At 43.5% G+C, this 8423-nt stretch overlaps 1 long non-coding RNA gene across 1 annotated transcript in view; it reads right to left on the reverse strand.

Annotated features, from left to right (window-relative positions):
- The window catches only part of LOC130709242 (uncharacterized), a 56178-nt gene that overhangs the window by 34229 nt on the left and 13526 nt on the right, over positions 1-8423 (reverse strand). The gene's annotated exons all lie outside the window — the stretch shown is intronic.

Genomic DNA, 8423 nt, shown 5'->3' on the forward strand with positions numbered 1-8423 from the left:
ATTTTTCTTTGTCTTTAATTTTTGCCACTTTGATTACTATGTGTCTCGGCGTGTTTCTCCTTGGGTTTATTCTGTATGGGACTCTCTGCGCTTCCTGGACTTGGGTGGCTATTTCCTTTCCCATGTTAGGGAAGTTTTCGACTATAATCTCTTCAAATATTTTCTCTGGTCCTTTCTCTCTCTCTTCTCCTTCTGGGACCCCTATAATGCGAATGTTGTTGCGTTTAATGTTGTCCCAGAGGTCTCTTAGGCTGTCTTCATTTCTTTTCATTCTTTTTTCTTTATTCTGTTCCGCAGCAGTGAATTCCACCATTCTGTCTTCCAGGTCACTTATCCGTTCTTCTGCCTCAGTTATTCTGCTATTGATTCCTTCTAGTGTAGTTTTCATTTCAGTTATTGTATTGGTCATCTCTGTTTGTTTGTTCTTTAATTCTTCTAGGTCTTTGTTAATCATTTCTTGCATCTTCTCAATCTTTGCCTCCATTCTTATTCCGAGGTCCTGGATCATCTTCACTATCATTATTCTGAATTCTTTTTCTGGAAGGTTGCCTATCTCCACTTCATTTAGTTGTTTTTCTGGGGTTTTTTCTTGTTCCTTCATCTGGTACATAGCCCTCTGCCTTTTCATCTTCTCTGTCTTTCTGTAACTGTGGTTTTTGGTCCACAGGCTGCAGGATTGTAGTTTTTCTTGCTTCTGTTGTCTGCTCTCTGGTGGTTGAGGCTATCTAAGAGGCTTGATGGGAGGCTCACTAAATAAATATTTTTTAAAAAATAAAATAAAATGGATAACCAACAAGGACCCACTGCATAGCACAGGGAACTCTGCTCAATATTCTGCAACAACCTAATTGGGAGAAGAATTTGAAAAAGAATAGACACATGTATATGTATAACTGAATCACTTTGCTGCACACCTGAAACTAACACAACGTTGTTAATCAACTGTACTCCAATATAAAATAGTTTTTTTTAAAAAACAAAAGAATAGGGCTTCCCTGGTGGCACAGTGGTTGAGAATCTGCCTGCCAATGCAGGGGACACGGGTTCGAGCCCTGGTCTGGGAAGATCCCACATGCCGCGGAGCAGCTGGTCCCGTGAGCAGCAATTACTGAGCCTGCGCGTCTGGAGTCTGTGCTCCGCAACAAGAGAGGCCGCGATAGTGAGAGGCCCGCGCACTGCGATGAAGAGTGGCCCCCACTTGCCACAACTAGAAAAAGCCCTCGCACAGAAACGAAGACCCAACACAGCCATAAATAAATAAATAAACCCAAAGTTTAAAAAAAAAAAAAGAATAAATAAATAAATGTCCTGAGATTTCAACAACAACAACAAAACTGATAATTATATTTGATGAGTTGGGGAAAGGCAGATTATGAATGTAAAGCACTGAGCCTTGAGAATCGTACATTGTAAATTCCCAGTACATGTTGGCTGTTATTCTTATTACCATCCTCCTCTGCTTCGTCCTCCTCCTCCTCATTATTAACAGCATTCCAGAAAGGGGAAATGTGTTTAAGGCACAGAGACAGAAAACCACACAAAGCTGTTGGGAGTTCACAAACAGTGTCACGTCTCTGGTACACCCGAATGGGGGTACGAGCAGGAGGAGACGGCCCAGGTCTTGCCGAGCCATAATTACCCCCAAAGAACTTGGAGCTTTATCCCGAACCTAAACAGTGATAGTCTTCAGCAAGAGAGTCCATGAGATCAGATTTGCATTTCTGGAAGATTGGCGAGGGGAGCCAGCCCCGGGGCTGCTGCCATGGACTAAGAGAGGAATCATGCTCTTCTGGGCCAAGCAGCAGGGGTGAGAGCGGTGGGAATGGAGGCGGAGGTGGTAGCACTGATAGACTTTGAGACCGCTTAGATGTTAGAGGTGAGGGAGAGGAAGAGAGAGGCGGCTAGGACGGTCTTGGGTTTCTGGTTTTAGTGAACAAGAATGATGGGGTCAGGAAGGGGAGGCACGGGCTGGGACAGGGCAGTGAGATGGGGGGAAGTGAGCAAAGGGCATAAGAGTTGTCTGCCCTTGAGCACTTCCTGGATGGCCATGGGCATCATGGCACCATGGACAGAGGCGGAATTTAGGAAGCCCTGAACATGGTCCTGCCACTCTGAGAGGCTTCTGCCTGCATTATCTCATGTAATCCTTCCACCAACTTTATGAAAGAGATATTGTCATTATCCTTTTTACAGAGAAGGAAACTGAGGCTTACAAACTTGCCTAACGTCACACAGTAAGTGGTGGAGCAGAGAGCTACACCCCTGTCTCCTTGACTGCAAAACCCACATCCCCTAAACCAAAACACTCCACGGACGCGGTGAATCAACATCACCTCTGGCCCTTTCTCCTCCGTGTGACCTAGGGACACATGGCCTTGTCTTCCTAGCAGAGCCAGTCCCCATTTGGATGCATAGCTAGGAGAGAGAGCTCCCTCCCCTTAGCTGGGGACCCCTGGGCATGGTGCAGCCTGCACAGCTGAACATGGGGTCCCCGTGCCCCATTTCCTAAGCACGGTTCCCTTGCTGTCACCCTGGGGCAGGATAGGGCCCATCTGAGGACACCATAAATCCATGAAGGCATTTCAGCAGCTATAAGGGTCACGTTTCACTCTGGTTAAATGACACTTCCCAGAGGAGTGCTCCTTTTCTGCACTTACTGCTACTTCCCTTGCCTGGATGGGATGCACTGTCCTGGGAACTAAATAAGCCCTGGCGACAAAGTGAGGTTTTCATTAAAAAAAAAAAAAAAAAAAAAAGTAGAACTAGGGGTAAAAATTGGACCAAGAGGAAATAAAAGATGGATGTATATTTGGTACCTTTGTAATGAAAACCTTTGGGACTGTGAAATTTGCTTTCCTCAGCAATGTGGAGCAATGAAAATTGCTACAGTTAATTAATGGCTGTGACTTTTAGCATAGCAGTTTCCAAATGCCAGTCCTTGGGCCAAGTAAGTCCACGATGAAGTGTCACGGCAAGATGAAATGGGAAAAATAAGGGCAATGCAATATGCTTGTGTATGTGGAGACGTATACTACGTAGATTACATAAATTTATCCATGTCTGCATAACTTTTCCAATTGCCTTTCTTGGGAAGAACTCTCCTTTCTTCTGAGACTATTATCTTCCAATTTTGAGAGTATTTTTTTACACTCCAAGCAGCAACGCCAAGATTCTGGAACAACTATTGCAGTTGGCAAACCTTGTTTAATCATTTAACCAACATTCATTAAACATCTACTGTCTGCTGAGCTCTGGGGATGTCCCGGAAAACAAGACCAACCAACCGCTGCTCTCACAGAGATCACCCAGCGGAAAAGGAGGGTGCTTGTGATGTCATAAGGAGCAGAAAGAATACTGTGAAGGAGAACACAGGGTGTTACAGGAGCACATGACATGCAAACTTCCCTCACTGGAGTTCTGGGAAGGCTTCGTTGAGAAAACGGCACTTAGGCTGAGCCCTGCAGGATGAGTAGGAATTAGCTGGTTGAAGTGACCCTGAGTGGCAGCAAAGGATGAGGTATTTTTGAGGAATGGGGGAAAGGGAGTGAGGCTCAAGTGCTAGGAGACTGGCTATGTCACAGGAGCACTTTACTGGTTTACATGTAGATAGTCTATGGCTAAGAAAGGCAAGTTCCCCTGCACAGGGTAAGCCAGAATCAAACCCACGGACCGTGTCTCCGGAAGTTGCTCCTAACTGCTTGCAGTAAAGTCAAGTTATAAATGTGGGACTGCACACTCTCACGCACTCTTTGATAGATAGTAAGTGTCCAATGAATAAGACGCTGTCACTAGTTGGCAAGGCTGGGCGAACAGGTCATTTTTCTGACCGCTCTGTGCTTTGTTTTTTTCTTGTGTGTAAAATAAGAGGGTTAGACCATACAAACTACTATATATAAAATAGATAAGCAACAAGGACATACTGTTAATTTAAGCACAGGGGATTATACCCATTATCTTGTAATAACCTAAAATGGAGTATAATCTGCAAAAATACTGAATCACTATGCTGTACAGATGAAACTAACACAATATTGTAAATCAACTATACTTCAATAAATAAAGTAATTAATTTAATTAAATAAGAGGGTTAGATTAAATAAGATCTAAGGTCTACCCCGGGCAAACATTCCATAATGATAAATGCAGAATAGCATTTGGTAGGTGTTTCATGTGTGTTACCAACGATCCTCATCACAGCCCCATGAAATAGGTGTTATTACTACCATTTTACAGATGAGAAACTGTGAGGCAGAGAGCAAAAGTTCCAAGGTCATGCTCGAGTACACAGCAGATCCAGGATTCAAACCCAATTCTGTTTGATTCCCAAATCCATGCTCTCTCCATCAGACCGAGCACACTACCATCAAGTTTTACGATGCTCTATGATTTAGCAGTTGTTCCATCAGTGTTCTTCAGCCTGGCATTCAGAGGCTCTTCTGTGCCACTCTTCCCCTTGGCTCTAATCAGGCTGCCCTCCCGGCTGGTCCAGTATCACTATCACCCGGCAGCACTCTGCTCATGCTGCTCATCTTCGATCTCCCCATCACCTTCTCCCTCTCCCACTGGAATGAAATCAAGTAAGCAACTGGACGATGACCCAGAAACAAAACACACTGGACATGGTCTTACAAGCACGTGGGAGGAGATGTTACAGGAGGGGATATCTGAAGCCCAACTAGGCCTTCAGAGTAGCCTTAGTAGAAGGAATGACAGCACAAAGCTCTTGGTAGGCAGGTCACTATCGGGAGTTCCTGCAACTATGACAACTGCACCAAGTACAGTGGGGTAGAAGACACACAGATCCAGGCATGATGCTGACCCAGAGTGGCCCGGAAAATGGCAGGGGAATTCCTGAGACTGTGGAAGTGGGTCAAGTACCAAGACAGGCACTTCAGCCATGAGAAACAAGGCAAGAAACACCACAAGAATGGAGCCCAAGGTTGGGACTTGGCTCCAAAGGGCAAAAAAGGAGCCCAATCATTGATGAGTGATGCCTCATATGAGCCAGACCAGCAACAAAACTTCCCAAATGGGATGAGGGCTGGTCCCAGGTGTTGGAACAAATCTGAGTCTGATATCTTGGACAGGGAATCAGTGAGACCATTTCAATGATCTTGGCTGCTTTGGTTCTAATCCTATCCCTGATGCTTACTAGCTGGGTAATCTTGAGACAGTAATGAGAGACAATTCTCCTTGGGTCTCTCATAAGTTTGCATGTCTTATGAGAGAGGCACTGACTACTCTTTGTTCCAGATTTATCTTTTCAAAGACATTGGTATAATAAACAGCCTTGGAAGACAGAGTCTCCCTTCGGAACAAAAATCAAGGCTTTTACTCCCCATTATAAAAGATTTGGGTTCCCTAAGCTCAAGATTCCTCTTCTGTAATGAAACCCACTTCGTGTGCAGGTGTCATCTGGTCCACTTAGCATATTTTTCAACAAATTCTATTCCTTCCTTCCACCACCTATCTCAGAGAGGTGGTATAGGGATCATAAAAAGAACTCACTGTAAATGGTAATGTGCTCCATTATTATAATTATTATTAATAATACAAATTCTACAATTTTTTCAAGTCCCAGCTCATTTCTGGATCTCCATGATGACCTTCCCCAGCACTCCAGGACAGAGGCTAGTCACACAATTTATACATATTGTCAAACATTTTTATGCTTACTTCTTGAGTGTTATTTTTAACTCCTGGACTTTATTATTAGTGTTTGAGGGCAGGGACAATATCTCCCACCTCTTTTGGATCAGGCATCTACACTTAGCTTTATAGTAAAGATGTCCACTAAACACTTGTAAATTGATAAGTCTCATATGTCACCGTTCTACATACCTATTACCAGAAGAAGCTTAAGAAAAGCTTAAGGAAATAGGAAAGAATAGGAATATGAATGTTAGATATAGGAATAGGAAATAATGTTATATAATTTATAGGAATAGGAAAGAATGTTAATTGTTTTTAATCAGTTTTACTGTCTCTGTGATACAGGTTTTGTAGCCTGGAGAGAGGGCAGGCTGTTAAAAACTGTTTGTGGGATGACAAGCCCATTGAACTTATCTGAAAGGCTGATTTAGCAGTTCATGTGTTCATAGGATATTTACATCAAGGATATTATTAAGCACAGACTTAAATATTTATATATGCAAAGCAGAATACAATAATTCATGTAAGTTCTTTCCAGCAACTCAGCATGTGGAACAGACCACCTCCCCACCCACAGGAAACCGCCAGGGTCAAACTTCAGAAGCCACATCTTCACACTCTTCCTGGGATCTCTGAGCCACAAGGTGTGTCATCTATCCAAAAAAGGTGTCAATGGAATTAAGTTCTGAGCTATTATGGTCAGCAAGCAACAACTCTTATGAGCAAAAGCAAAACTAAGGCAATAAGAACCAAAATTAAGCAGATACTACAAATAGTTATCATGCTATTGACATCATGATACATGTTCAGGGTATCCAGTGAGTTTATTTTCTCTGAGATACTTGTCCTGCAAGATGGGCAGAGGTACCTTGGTCACGGCCTGATCACCTAACAGCCATGCATCTCAGACACATGATTTATGAAGTGCTGAGAATGTTCTCTCAATGAGTTATGCTAAGATGCTAAATTGTTTCTTCAGGGTCACCAGTACAAATCCAAAACGCTATTGCCATTGGGTATGACAGTCCAGAAAGTAATATGAGCCTATCATTTCACAAACCTGCAAAGGAAGATTTGCACTCCCAAAAAGTGCCCAAATGTGGAAGTCTATCAGTTTTAGAATCTGACATCGTGTCACCATTTTCATCTCCTGTGAGCAGAGAGAACTGAGGAGGTTCTACAAAGAGAATCCTCCTGTCCCCTTATCTCCTGTGTTCTGGTCTGAAGTGTAGATCATCCGCCATGTTCCTTAACATGGATTTTCAAAAAACCAGGATTCTCAGGGAATGTTACAACCTGTGAAATCATGTATGTAATGTGTCTGATTCATTATAAGGACTCACCGAATGTTAATTCACTTCTCTCTGTCCTTCTCCCTAAAGAAACCAGAAATTAGGAATAAGAATGTGCCACCAAACCCAAGCGGGCAGTGACAGAGACTACAGATCACTTCATCAAATGCTTCCTCCATCCCACCAGCCACGTGTGGGACAGAGGGCAAGAGGAAACCCAGGCACATCTGTTGCCACTGGAGATGGGAACACACATCTTTGAAAGTCTGTGCTGTGAAGAGATTCTCCCAGATTAATAGATCCTCATCTTCCCAAGAGGTTCAGGTTATCCCTAGGCAGATGACACACCCTATTGAGAGTGTTCATGTGGCCATCAGGAAATGGAATTTTAGCATCTCTTTCTTTCACCAGAGCATGAGGGATTTGCAATGTGATTGAATGCAGCCTTTGACCATTCATGGTTGTGTGTGTGACAACCTCCAAATCACCCACTATGCTGTAGGGAAGCAAAATTTGCCACCCCAAAATATGCCTTTTTGGCCTGAGGATTAATTTAGGCTGATTATTTTTAAGAAACAGAAGACTCAGGAACTTTGACCTTCCCCATAACTTCATAAAAGAATTTAGATAGAAGGCCTGTTCCTGGAATAGAGCTGTCACTAGAGGGAACTGCAAAGAGTATGGGCTGAGTGTAGTGGGGAAGCTCAGCAGGGCCTGGAGACCAGAGTCCTCTGTATCCCACTGTCTCTGGATGGCCCAGCAAACATTCGTTTACCAAACATTCGCTTTACTAACTCCATGTGAATTGCTTTCCTCCCCTTCCAAATCCCAAACCCCATCCCCAACATTTTCTTTCGTCTTTAGCTGAAGGTAGTATTTAAGGGGAGGGCTTTGGCCAACATTGTGGTGAGTTACCCCGTTTTCCTGGGTCTCTCCCATGTATACTTGTTGTTAAACTTTTGTTTGATTTTCTCCTGCTAATCTGTTCTGTGTCAATTTCATTCTTAGACCAGCCAGAAGAACCTAGAAGGGTGGAGGAAAACTTCCTCCCCAACAATGCAGTCATGCCCATGCAGGCGGCCAGGCCAACCACGCTGCCCAGAGCTGGGACCAGAACAGACCTCCAGCACCTCCTTGATTAAGGAACTTTGCAGAGTTCATTAAAAATCAGAAACAATGGGGCTGATCTCACAAACTAATATATCGTTGTTGTTTTTGCTTATGCCTAAGAGGTGAAATTCTAACCATGGGCAAGTCAAAACGCTCTCTACATAAATTAAGTACAATTATGTCTGACTGCAGATACAGAAATGTCAAGTATAAATAGCTGTGAGATCTTAAGATGAAAGGTCCAATTCTCTTTGCTGTTTGTGATGTGATTTTGCAGGAATCCCATGTTACTGCCTTTTTCCTCTTTTGGCCTGCGCCTTCCTCTTCTCCCATCTGAGGAAATGGAGCTGGAAGGAGTGCTCAGAGCCT

Source organism: Balaenoptera acutorostrata, chromosome 11 (genome assembly GCF_949987535.1).
Source record: "Balaenoptera acutorostrata chromosome 11, mBalAcu1.1, whole genome shotgun sequence".
NCBI lineage: Eukaryota > Metazoa > Chordata > Mammalia > Artiodactyla > Balaenopteridae > Balaenoptera > Balaenoptera acutorostrata.